The sequence below is a fragment of the Cryptomeria japonica genome, chromosome 3 (assembly GCF_030272615.1).
Source record: "Cryptomeria japonica chromosome 3, Sugi_1.0, whole genome shotgun sequence".
Taxonomy (NCBI): domain Eukaryota; kingdom Viridiplantae; phylum Streptophyta; class Pinopsida; order Cupressales; family Cupressaceae; genus Cryptomeria; species Cryptomeria japonica.
In genome coordinates, this window is record NC_081407.1 from 550,925,028 (window position 1) to 550,939,897 (window position 14,870).

Genomic DNA, 14,870 nt, shown 5'->3' on the forward strand with positions numbered 1-14,870 from the left:
CACATAATAGCAGAAAATTACTTCATACAGGAAGAAATTATGTTTTAGTTCTTTAATTTTTGGTATTGTTGTCAAAGGGGGAGAAGACTAATGTATGGGGGAGAATTCTGATGACAGGGGGAGAGCATTTCAGCATTTCAGAGTCTCACAGCAATCCAAATCAATAAGGTCAAATCAATTGGTTTTGCCATCAATGCCAAAGGGGGAGATTGTTGGCATTATAACAGTCAAGGGGAGATTGTTGGCATTTCAATAAGGATATTGAGAAGGTTGTTGATGATTATAGATATAACTGATTAAGGATGTTTTACTGTCTTAATATTATTATTTTGTCATTGATGTCAAGAAATTGATTTTCTAATTCAGTATGATGTTGCCATATCTTGACAAGTATGATTTGATGAGTATAAAGATGTCGGTAAAAGACATAGAAAGAATGATGAATAAGGGGAGAAATAAGTTATTCAATGGGAAACTATTACCAAGTTAGACAATGATGAGATCATGATGTTTAGATTGTTTTGATATCATACATATGTTATTCATTGTAAGGTTAATACTATACTATGTTACTGAGCAAAGAACCTAGTTGGTAAACCCTAAGGAACCTAGTCGATAAACCCTAAGGTTATCGCTATTGATTAATGAAGGAAGAATGTCTACCAAGTGAAGTTTAGTATTTACCGAGTTGCAATCGAGTAATAACAGAATGCATTAAATGATTACATGCATTATTTAATGAAGGAAGCTGATGAGCTGGCTATGATTAAATGATTGGTATGCTGTGAATGAAGTTTGTTAAAGAATCTATGGCAAAGGAAAATCGGCAGGAAGATCTACAGCTCAGATTGAACCGCAATACCCTAGCACAAGTTCCAAGAAATGTATGCAAGTTCCTAGGAGGGGTAAAACATTTTCAGATCGAAGGATACATTGAAGCTGGTCAAAGTTTGAAGATCTGATGGCTATGATTGATCATGGGAAATGTGATCAAGGAGATTAAGTGGTTGGCAAATTATTTATAAATAAGGAACTGATTGATAAATAATGCATGCGGGCAAGTGTATGCACAGGGATGCTACATGGTGATTACCGAGCACAGAAGCTTGAAGACCTGTTTGAATAACAGAGTATAGAGCCCAACAGATGGACAAGATTAGTTCTATGTCTATATTGTATTGAGCAAATAAGAATCTGCTTTAGCATTTAGATGTGAAGTTGCAGATAGATTTTTATTACTGTTATTTTGTAAAGTGACAGAAAATCTCTTAACCAAGTGGACTTAACAATCTTATTTGTAAAACCCTCTAGCAAGGTGACATTCTGATTGAGTGTTTGAAATCCTTTAACAAAGTCACTTCTAACAAGGTGAAGATCCTAACAGATCTGAGGGAAATCCCTTAACCGGGTCACATCTAGCAATGTTTTGGTAATCTTTAATAGGATTTTTTTTAACCGAGCATACTCTAGAAGAGTATATTTCTTAGTGGGTCCAAAATCCCACAGTGGTTTTTCCCTATTTGGGTTTCCACGTTAAATCTGGTGTTATGATGTTTGTATGCTTTTGAGTTTGCATGTTTAGCAGTTTTGGTTATATTACTGAAGTATAGGTTACCGAGGTTGAATCTGATGTTTTTATGGAAGATTAAGTTTGTATGATTCAACCCCCCCCCCCTCTCATCTTATTAGTTTGGCATCTGTACTTAACATTAAGTATCAGAACTATCGTCAATCAATAGAGAGATTGTGTTTGCACTAAGTTGTTGTCTGATGTGGCAGACGCTATGTACCCGTATTGTTATCTCGGGACTCGGTAGAATCCCGAGTTGAATTAGCCAAGTGAAATTTATCTAGGACTCACTGAGTATTGTGTTCTATATTCAATGAGTGTTCGAGAAGGATATTATGGCTACATCAAAAGTGTCATGCCCAAACTTTTGGGCAAAGACGCAACAATAATTAAAAAAAAAAAAAACATAAAATACTAAATATTCTACGATAGAGATGAGATAAATAAGTTTTGTCTAACTAAGGGTTATCTCAAGCGTTAAAAGAATGGGTTCCTAAAGTTAATTTATTTAACTTCACAATTATAACGTTACATTTTGATCTAGACTAATTATACCCCAAAAGGGTCGTCACAACTTAATTTATTAATTTTATTAGTTTCCCCCAATTAAATTCTCCAATAATTAATCAAGAGATATTAATTATCTCATATAGTATTTAATTGCTCTTGGACTAATTAAAATCACATTAACACATGTTTTATTGAAATTAAAATAATTAATTGAACAATAGTAATAACGTTTTTAAATTTGACTATTAAAATTAACTATATCAATTATAAAAATAACCTAGTCAATAACCTCATTTAATTGACGAATAAAATTTTCCCAACATTAAATATTAAATATTTAATATTTGCCATTAAACTACCTCCTTAACATTTAAATAATCAAATATTTAATATTTGACATTTAAAATGCCTCCTTAACTTAAATTTAATCATTATACTATTTAAAATCTTCATTAATAAATTCTTCTTAATAAATTTACCCAATATGAGTATTAAATTTCTAAATAAATAATTATTTCCAATTTTAATTATAATTCCTAAAGAGAATCAACTAGCTAAAATAATAACTTCAAATTAAATGGGGCAATCCCCATTTCAAATTTTAAAATGGATTTCCCTCTCTTTTTATTTTATTTAATTTATTAATATCTTTTATGCTAACCCTAACTAGGGTTTATTTTAAAATCCTTATGACTCCCCTTTTATTATTTCATTTTATTTTACCTTGATCTCTTATCCTAACCCTAATTAGGGTTTTTATTTTAAAATATATTAACTCTCTTCTTTTTCTTTTATTCTTTTTGTTCTACCCTAACCTTAAATTGGGTAAGTGTTTCGTTAACACATTTATTTTTTTGTTAACACATTTATTTTTGCAGGTGGAAGATGGCAGAGGAGGCCGAAGGAGGTGAGGGTTTGTAGGGGCCGAAGGGTTCAATGGAGGCGGCGACCGAAAAAAATTTTGTGCACAAAGGGATTGAGGTAGAGCCTTGGTGGCCATAGTGCCGGTAGTGGGACGCCCCACTAGGTGGGTTGCGGCCCACGCAACGGCCTTGGGTCATGGCCCACACAGTGGCATGGCCCATTGTGGGGGTCGCAGACCACTCAGTGGCCACAACCCATGGCTTTCTCAAAGGAACCCGCTGCCTAACTTCCTTTGCAATGTATTTTTTTGTATTTTATTTAAATATATATTTTTTTGAAACAACAGATTTAATATATTAAATATATATATACATGTATGTATGTATATATATACATATATACATATATATATATATATATATATATATACATATACATATATATATATATATATACATATACATATATATATATATATACATATACATATATATATATATACATATACATATATATATATATACATATACATATATATATATACATACATATATACATATATATATACATATATATATGTATATATATGTATATATATATATATGTATATATATATATCTATATGTATATCTATATATATATATATATCTATATATATATATATATCTATATATATATATATATATATATATATATATATATATATATATATATATTCTCATGCACAGATATATTTATTTTCAGTTTTTAAATTAACTGATCTTTTAAGTTAGAATATTAGATCCTAATATACATTTGTACAGATTTAAATAATCTATTTTTTTTTATATCTGAATATTAAATGTATGAAAAGCTCTAATTTAAATGTATATGAGATGCAACACATGTTTAATTAAATATTTCTTACAATAACATATTTGATAGATGCAAAATGGTAGGTTTTTAGGATATTTAATCATACATGCAAATATATTTATATATGTTTATTAATATTTCTAAATCTGCACTTTTTATTTCTGTTACACTAATTAGAAATAGGTATGACAATAATAGAAATTACCTATTTATAGCTGCACTAATCTTTTTCACATTTCTTTTTGATAAATAAATCAGCCAGATAGAAATTTAAAGGAGATTTAAACTAACATTTTAAAAGCATTTTTCTTACATTTTCTTTTTAAAACTATATATTTTCCTTTCCTATCTATAACTGCTTTTCTAACACTTATACTTTTCCAGAATGATAAAAAAACCAGAATGAAACAACTTAAATATTCATCTATTTTTTCTTTCCCATTTCCTACATGCATACATTTTATTAACAAATAAAACAAAAAACAAATTTCTTTCCATCCTTTTTTTTCAAGCAATAAATAAATACATTGAAATAACTCAAGCCTTTCTTTATTCTTTATTTCTTTGAATGTACTAATCAAAATAAATATATTTATTACATCATTATTTCCTTTCCACAAAATAGGAAGATTACAAAACTCAAGCCCCATCATTTCTACGAAATGAGGGCTTGTCAATAACTTCTTCTTTTTTGAAACTAAATGTAATAAAATAGGGACTTGCAAGTAGACTCCACTCCAATCTTTAATCCAACCAAAACTGCAATAACATTTGTGGGTTGTGACCATGGAGGCTCACTTCCCAACCTAGGCTTACATGAAGCCACCCCCGAGCTAGGAGAACCAAGGCTAAACGGGATACAATCATTGCAAACAATACACAAGAAGACTCACAACCATATAACTCCCAACCCAAGGTTAAAAAAAGTCACTAAGTGATAATTTCTTTGAGGGGTGAAGGTGGACCAAGCACCTAGAGGAGAATCTGCAAATAGGAGAATATAATGCCTTTGCAAGGCTACCAAGTAGAATAACCACAAGTTCAAACTTGTCCCAACAAATATCCTTATGACCCCCATGGCATACAAGCCCAAAAAATCCCCTTATGACCCCCATTGCATAACATAAAACACAATGCAGCAAGGGTCACATAACCCTTGTGTATCTCTCTCTTCCAAAAAGAGTCTCTACACTCTTAGGCTGTCAAACAACCCTTCACCCCCAAGGCTACTCTACCCTCCTGAGGGTTAGTATGGCCTTGAAACACCCAAAACATATAACATGAAACATGCAAGAAAATACACAAGGAAGGACTCAAACAATCTTCTCAAGCCTACAAAGGAAAACAACCATAAAAGCACAAACAATCTTTTCACATTTACAATACAACATATAAAAGGAAGTAATTGAACCAACCTTAAAAATCTGCAAATGGAAATGAGGAGAGTTGTAGGAGAGCTGCTCAATCCACTATTCTTTTTCCTTCTCAAGACTTAGCCAAAAATCCAACTCAAAAAAACTAGAACCAAAAACTTGAGCAAAAATCCTATGTCTCCAAAAATGGAGAGTGGGTGATCAAAACTCTCCCTCTCAAACCATTCCCTAAGCAGACACTCCTCACTCTTTCCAATCCTCTTGGGAAGGGTGAGGGATTTTCATAGGTTGGCCTTCCCAACACCTTACAAGTTCTCTATATAAGGCACCCTAAACAAGTAAAAAAAAATGGGGAAGAGCAAATATCACTCATTAGGAAGGTTGTCTAACCTAGGTAAGATCCTCAACAATTTTAAAATTCGACCATCTTGAAAAACTCAACTTTTGAGGTGACTAAACAGTCACTAGGGAGTGGACACATGGCTAAAATTGACCTTTACTCATAGGTATAACATATAGCCCATTAAAAATGCCCCTAACCTGACGTCAGGAGTTAGTGTAACCCTCTAGAAACTCAACCAAAGTTTACCTACGGGTCAATCTTGAGTTGACCTTTCTAATGGCTCCCTATCCAAGACTTTCTTGGGACCATACTAGGATATTTGAAAAATGCATTGGTAAAACAAATTCCTTCCAAGGGACATGTCACTGTCAACTCACTTTACAACACATGTGTCAAGTGACACCACAAAATTACACAATGTTTAAATACACATGGCAATGTCCCTTTTTTTGGAATGAATAAATTTAGTAATTTCAAATTAAACACACATCCAAGCATAAACATTTACAAATTAAAACACATTTACACACGAGGTGTTGTCTCTCCAAATAGACAACCCTTAGCTTCACAAACACACATAGGTTTAGGCTTGATTCTCCGAATAGTTTCCATGGTCACATGGATCAGTTTTCCTGCACATCTCACTTTGCACATTAGTGATTCCAATAATCACATATAATATTATAATATGAAAAGAATACAATTCAGACATTTGTATACAATTTTAATTATAATAATCAAGTTTCCAATTATCCAATAAAATCCACATAAAATAATCTACTAAATGGAATCATCATAATCATCATGAAATTTAATCATTTATAAAGCATGCATCCATAATTTATAGCACCAAAATAAAGAAATACAAATCAAAGATAAGTGACATACACCATATCAAGATTATCCAATCACTGGATCATATAGAATCTATGTCCATAATGCATCAAAATAAAGTATCAATAATAAGTCCAAAACATGAGAATAACTACAATGCTATGACGGCTCGGGGTAGGGCCTCACAAAAAGGACACTTGGTTCTTGATAAATGTGTTTTCTCCACTTCAATGAGTACTGAGAAAAGGAAGAGTGATCAAAATGTTGGTCACCAGGTAGGATCCAACGTCTCATCTTGGGCCTTGCCAAACTAGCTTTTGTGATCTTGACAAGTGCCAAGGGAATGAAATAAAGTGACAAGACAAGTGATGTGACTGACACCTCCCTTGGGTATGGTTATTTAAATTTCACTGCTTGTCGTCAATTTCCTGAGATCAACGATGCATATTTAAACCTATGTAAAGCCCGTTTGAGCTATCATTATTGACATGAACTTCATTTATGAAAAAATGGCTGGTTGGTTCGAGTTTTGAATAATTTTAATCATGAATTACTGAAAGGGTCTAGTGCGGAACTGAGAAACCAGGTTGTGAAGGTTTCCAACAGCCATAAAGATCAGAGAATGCAGGCAAAATTCAGTAAGTTCTACTACCCATCTCTTTAGTTTTTCTTCAAAGAGATTGATAAAGGAATCAAGTGTAGCCCTAGTTGAAGTATTGTTAGGGTCCAGGGTAATCTTGAGTAAATTTGGGAAATGTGTACCCCTTCAAAAACCTCATAGCCTATAGAACCCAAAGCCAAGAGACAAAAGAAAGATAAAAGCCTTCATGATTAACTAATTGCTCAATTGCCCGAGTCGTCTTATAGACCTAAGGAAGGGGCTAGTGTTTGAGGTTTGTTGATAAGCAATCTGATTATAGGGAAAGTTATTTTAAAATTAGAGGGCACTATATTTTTATATGTTTTTATATGAAGTCAAAGTCTACAATTACAAAGTGCAATCCATGGAGATTAGGACTGGCAAGATTAGTCGCTCCTAATATTTTTCTCAATGTAGACTTAATCAAGGCTTTAGAAAAATGTTACAATGCTGAACGTCAATACATCAGGGCCATAAATGAAAGGTTGTTAGACATCAACAAAGATACAATAGTGGAGCTATTTGGCCTACAAGACTGTAGAGATTGTGATACAAAGATTAATTTGAAAAACCTAGAGGCTAAGTATGATGCTATGGCTCTTCAGAGGAAAATGGTTGCCTATTCATAGACCTAGGTACAAAGATAACCTGCAACAGTTTGCTAGAAATGAGGAGCCCACATACAAGGTGGACTTGTTCTATAGATATTTTGAACTAACCTACTATGCAATTTGTCAGGTATTAGGATATAGTGGGGACCCTATAATTCCGAAGGAGTTAATGTTGCTTGCTTGTGATGCGCAAAGTGAGACTAATTATATATTTTATGATTACCCCCAATTTGTTTCAGATGCACTTCACGAGCCACTGGTGAAAATTCAAAAGTGTGGTTCAAAAATTAATTTCAAATGGTATTCATTGTTGATGCACATGCTATTATTTCAAGGACAAAAGTATGGTGTATGGAGTCCTTTTCTTAATATAAGAACTATTCATAAAAGTGTTTGGATGTTAGTCCAGTTGTGGACTTCTATTTGGGATAGTGCATATCAATATTCTCAAGCTCTTGTGTTCAAACAATATTTTGTCAGAAAGTTATATGCTACATGTGGTATATAGGTTCCTCGGTTGACAAAGAAAGTGATGAATTTCTTGAGACCAAAGGGGATGAAATAAAAAATCAATGTAAATATTAACCATAATTGGCCTAACTGGTACCTATATGAGCAATATGCATACATCAGGGTGTATGGATTCAAGGGAATGCCACATATTTTACCATTCATAGTTTCCAATATATTGGTTGCTTTAGAGATTGTGTGGCAAATGTATTAAGCTTAAGCTCCTTTTAGAACTAGCCAAAAGGGATCATTTTTTACCATGTGTCTAGTAGTTGGTAATTTTGAAATCAATTCAAATAAAGGTTTTGAGGAAGCTATTAAGTTGCTTATGTCTTTTCATTTTCCACTAGGATTAACAACTAGAGAATTTGACCCATAAGGGTATCGCACTTCTGCTAAGAGGGAAATGACATTGGGGAGTTCAACATGAGTTTGAACTAAAAGAAGAATTAATGAGAAATTGTGATTTTTATCAAGAAGTGTAGGCAAGAATATCAATTTACTTCAAAGTACAAAAGATTGAAAGTAGGAAAAAGTTGGAAGACCCTTCTTATGAAGGACTTTTCATGGAAGCATAACTGGGTAGTAAGGATGGAAAATTTTATTCAGAATGCCCCTATTCTCCTTGCTAGCCTATCTATTCCTCAACCCCCATCTCCAAGTCCATCAAATTTTGCAATAGGAGGACCAACTGACATTTCTCCTTTGGCCAAAATGTCTCCAGCACCATCTTCATGAGTTGATTTATCTCAGGAAGGTGAAGGTACAAGCAAATTTCAAGAGGAAATGGAAGTAACCCAAGAAGTAAGGTTGAAACCTTACATTCCACCTAATGATAATAATAATGATTTGATTCAAATAAGTAATTATTTGACAAAAGATGTGAGAAGAAAAACTTCAGAGTCTTTTATATCTGATGATAAATTCATTAAATCTCAGGAATTTAGATTATTTATGTACAAGTGGAAAGGAAGATAAATTACCAGGGAATTAAAAGAAATTCCTAATGAGTAGCAAGATGAATGCAGCAAGAAGTTCTAAGCAGAGCTCAAGGAAGAATTTGACCAAATGACACTCGAGAAGGGGAAGCAATTGCTTAAAAAAGCTAGAAGCTTGATCATTCCTGGGATGGATTTATCTTCTAATATTGTTTTTGATAATATATGGAGAGATAATAAATTTGAATGCAACCTCACAAATGAAGGATATGATAAGCTTTGTTTTGGTTCAGAGTTTAGACCTTTTGGTAAGACTCTTTCCACATGGTGCATGTATCTTGACGAACAAAGGCCAAAGTTGATTAGTGATATGAAAAAAGTAATGGGATAGTTTATGGTTTACAAGCTTAAGGTTATTCCTACTAGTGATGTATCTCACTTAAGTATGAATGTTGCCCTGTTTACTTAGGACAAGGTTGAGGAGTTGAATGAAACAATTGCACAGGTTACCCGAGAGAACATTAAGTTAAGAGAAGCACTACGAGCTTCAAAAGGAACGAGCTTGCTACTGGAGGATGAGAACAACATTTCAAAGTTGCAGACTAGCCTCATATATGAAATAAATAAAAGAGAAGAGACTAAAAAATAGGTGTTAAAGTTGCAACATGAGGTAATGTGTTTGAAGAAGGACCTCAGAATGAATAGGTTCACATAGGCCCAAGATTATGTCAAGAGTAGGGTTGAGCATATGTTACCCTATTTACAGATTACCTGGACAAGATATTAGGATTTTTTTCATGTTATGCAGAGGCAACAGGCAGTAGACATTCAATTAAAACTTAGCATGTGGCACTTGTTTCAACAGCAACAACTACTTCATTGCATGTATGATTTTATCGAATTTGTCAGTGGTCAGGATGCTCAAATATGGAGGGATATGTTGAATGAATTAGAGCCCATAAGATCTAAAGATGGTGAAATGCAAAGCAGTCACCATAGATTCCATGAATATATTGCACAAGCTTTGAAAAGATTCACCAAACTACAAGGAAAAAACCCTCCCTCCATTCGTTAAAGAAGGCGAAGATCTTAGGATAGAACATGAGAGGAAGATTGAACTTAGAGACTTCCTTTTCTGCAAGGTGTTAGATAAAGTTTTGGATGATGCTGATAGGGTGGTGGAAAATTTACAGTTACAAGTAAGTGGCTTGTACCAGTTGGAGTATAGTGTCAGGATATTGAATAAAGAGAATGCAACTTTAGTGACTCCTTCATACAACACACATATGGATGCTTGTCAGAGATTAGTTTCTATAGAGAAATGAGTCATGAGAAGTACTTCTTACAACTAGAGATTTTCTTTTGCTTTCATGAAATTCTGTAGCAACTTAGTTAAATTGTCTCTTGTTTGTAATGTGACCAGTCAGTGAGGTTGTAATTGAAAAGGGTAATGAATCCTTTTGAATCATGATTTGTTATGATGCTCCTTATCCTTGTTTTTCTTCGAGGTAACTATCATGTTTCATTCTGGAAGCTTTATGCTCCCTTGTTTTCTATAAAAGGGAATTCATCACCATTTTGTAGGGGTTCTGAGATTTACAATGTGGAAGTAGTTTAGTTGGGTTTTTCTTGATATAAAGTTCTCTTTTTCTGGTATATGAAATGGTTGCACATATAAAAATTAATAGAAATATTCTAATGAATTGTCTCATATATGTTATTTCTTAATTGAATGCTTTCATTTGTTAAGGACAAATGGAACTATCTCTATGGGTTTATTGTAGATGTGTGATATGATATTCAGGTTTTCTTTAAGGAATAAATTAAATTCTAATATTGCATTATAGTAATTGAGGAATATTTATACGATTGTTTTAGTATGATTCATGAGGGATTATGATAGGGTATATTTGTAAGGCATTTATATTCAAGAATTTAGATGTGACTTTTGTCAGTCTATCAGAAATATGACTATGTGCCAATGAATAACACATTGGTCCAATGATATGCTTGTTCAGTAACCACAATATCTTTCAATTAATTATTCTTTCATTTTAATTTTATTTGTGATAATATTTGGGTCCTCAATTGATAATATCTTGTGAAATAAGCAGAATAGGGCCAATTCTGAGTGCTTATTTATATTAATTTTGTATCAATGAGAATCATTTGTTTTAAAAGCAAGACAAGTCTAGTATGTTATAATCTTGAGATTATTGCTATAGGTTAACCCACCTGGGTCTTGTAGAGCCTGAAGTGTAGAAGGATTGTCCATCTTGTCATGATATCCTTTCAAATTGGCCAATGATCTTGAGTTCTTGTTGAAGGAAGAAGGCTAACTCTTAGAGAAACTTAAGAAGACATTTGGAAACACCAACATATTCTTTCAACCACTTAATTCATGTAAATAAAATAAATATGCAAGAACATAAAACAAACAACCACAACACCATAACACCAAGATTTTATACGTGGAAACCTGGTTAAGGGAATAACCACGATGGGGATGAAACCCACAAGATGATTATACTCAAATATAAGTTTTTACAATGAGAATACACATGCATTCATGCACACTACCCAGAGCTCACTGCTCAAAACAAGAGGGGCTACAACCCTGGGAAGGCTCACTTCCTTATAAATCAATTAGAATAGATCATTGAAGTGAATAAACTGAAAATAGCATCTAGAAATGCCTAAATGTAGTTCCAGTTAAGCACATTAAGCGTACTCTTCATACTTTGTCTTATCCTGCTCTGTTTCACTGTTATGCTAAGATCTAGAGCACAAATTTCTATCCGTGCATGTGGAACTGGACATAATCATTACATACAACCTTCACATCATCAAAATGACCAAAACAATCGCTCTTATATATCCACAACAAGAAATCATATCCATCACTAGTCGGCTCAAGAACACTTAGAACATTATTGAAACGTGTATGAACTATCGACTAAATTCAAACTCCAATACATATGCGGACCAAAAATAATTGTTCACATGCCTCCCAAAAGTCATCCAAACTCCCTAGATCACAAAACCAATCACTAAAACTGCTTCATCAATTCTGTACACCGATCAACAATGCAAGTTAGCTAGATATTCACTAGCAGACCAAAAACCGGTACTTAGAAACTTGTACCATGCACACCAATCACCACTGGAGACCAAAACTTTGGAATAAGGGTAGTCTAGATATCTATCTACATTCCTTTAGATCTGCAACACAAAGCCTTAAAAGAAATTTGGACCAAAATACTAAAGACTGTCAGATGCTCTGTTCAAGGCTTTTCGGACTTAAGCAAATCACCAATGTGACTTCTGGTACATGACCAAATCATGCAATGTATATGGGAGAAATTACTTGGGTTACCATCAATGATAGCACCTGATGACCTATCCAATGTCTCTTGCCAACATGAATGCTCAACTTGACTAGTAGGATAAGAATGGCCAAGAGCTTCGAAATAACTTTTGATAGGCATAATATTGGTATAAAAAATATGAAAAATACCATCTAACACTTACACACCTAACTTATCACTTTGAACCATTCTCTTCAACCCTTAAATCAAGGAGATTACCTCACTATTTGGGTGCTCTTGGCCCATCCATTATTGAAGATTGTCAAATTCCATACATCAAGATTCCCTACTTCAGCACCAGCTACCCTAGTTGGCGAGTCATCATCTTCATCATGAGAAGTGTGAGGTGAATGGAGATATATGATATTGGGTATATCATGTGTTGGATTAGAGGAAGTATCGTCACTCACATGGAATAGGTTATCTAACTTGGGCTCCATATCCTTGGCAATTAAACTTTGGGAATCCTAAGTCTATAACTTTTTCTCAATGGAATGTTTGATGTAGGAATAAGGACCTAACAAAACTCATGCACAATGAAAGAAATATTGAATTCAAAAATTTGAAATCACAATTTTTTTTATAATACAAGCTATATGTACAGTTAAACAATGCAACTTTTTTGTAAAATGATTGATTACCCAATGAATTAAGCAGTGTCAATTATAAATTTGAACACGAGACACTTCTAAATCTAAAAATTATATGTAATAAAAATTGGATCTAAGCATGAAATTTGAAAATTGTGTAACCCATAGATCAATTTTAACACAATATCTAGGGTTTTCTCAATATAACCATTAAATTGAAGTGATTTAAGTGCAATGAATTAAAGGTAAACTATTAGATATGAACATAAATAATCAGGAAAAAATCATTGGCTACAGGTTCACCAAAAAATTTTATGTTAAAAATTAGGGTTTCACCATTTGGGTTGAAAAAGCCACTAATTTCACTTGAGATCACCAAAACATTAAGGGAGGGGAATTGAATTTGATTGATCCAACTCTAGAAGGACTAAATATAGATCAAATTAATTATGCCCTTATTAGAGTTGAAATTGAATTCTAATTAGGTTGAATTGCAATATTAGATCTAAGACAAACAATGAGAAATTAACATAAAACAACAATAACAAAATGTTCTACATATTATACAGAGCTGTAAACCTAAATCTAAGGAGAGAAAATGAACCAGAACCTATGGAAAAAGATTCAAGTTGAATTATCGAGACTGAGGGGAGTAGGTCAGACAATCTTGCTTGGGAATTAATAATTTACCTCCCACAGTATGAAGAGATTGAAGTTGTCCTAGATAACAAAGTTTGTAAGTCAGCCTCAATCCAAAGGCAAGCTGAGAGAGAAATCAAGAAACAAAGTGAGCAAGAAGTTATTCAACAACTTGCCAAACTTACCATCGAAGAAAAAACTCCTTAGTAGTAGAGAGTCCTTATAGTAGTTTAATTTTGCATAATAATCTCACAATCAATAGATCCAAGTCTTGCATATCAATTTTCCAAGTCCTTCATTCTCCTTTTAAGGTGAATTATAGAGAGTCAAGATCACTTTGAGGTTACATTCATGCCATTAACATGATCTCAAAAGGAAAAACACCAAATGGATCCAAACAATGACCCTACAAAAATGGATCCAAATACCAACCCCTATTACAATCCTACTTGGAATATGAGCCCACCTACAAGCTCAAATTAACAACCAAGAGGGGGAGCTACTTTACCTACAAACACCAATCAACTACCCACAATTGAGGATCTACAAATCGGATTAACACAAGAAGAAATTGAGGCTACTCAACAAGATGCTCAAGTACTAACAATCCTTAATGCTCTTATCAATAATGACATAGATAGGTATCTCTCTCTTTTGATCCAAAATGGAGCAAAGTTACCCCCAAATATTGAAATTTATGCAATTTTGCCACCTGGGGTAACTTTAAACACAACTTAGATACCAACAAATTCAATGCAAAGTGTTGCTCAAACTATGATAACACAATAAAATGCAATACAAGCTACCATGGCTTCAACACAAATGTCAGGAGTTACGTCTGCTACATTTCAAACAACATCCATGGTCAGTTCACAATTGGTGAATACTTCACAAGTTGCAACAACAGTATCTGTGGGATATACTCTTAGTGGTCAAGGGACACAATAAGGATCTACCAATCCCTTTGGGTCTAATCAATCCAATACAAGATCACAATTTGCCTACTTTACAACACCTAGTGGACGTTTCAACTCACAACTCGACAATCAAGCAATATCTTCAACAATACCTGTCTATACATGTCTTCATGCAAAGAGAAAAATAATTACACTATGGAAGATCTCAGACCTAATCCTTTTGATAGGTCATTATACATGTCACCCTTTCCTCCTCATTTTGAAACACCAAATTTTGACAAGTATAGAGGAAGGGTGACCCAAGAGAT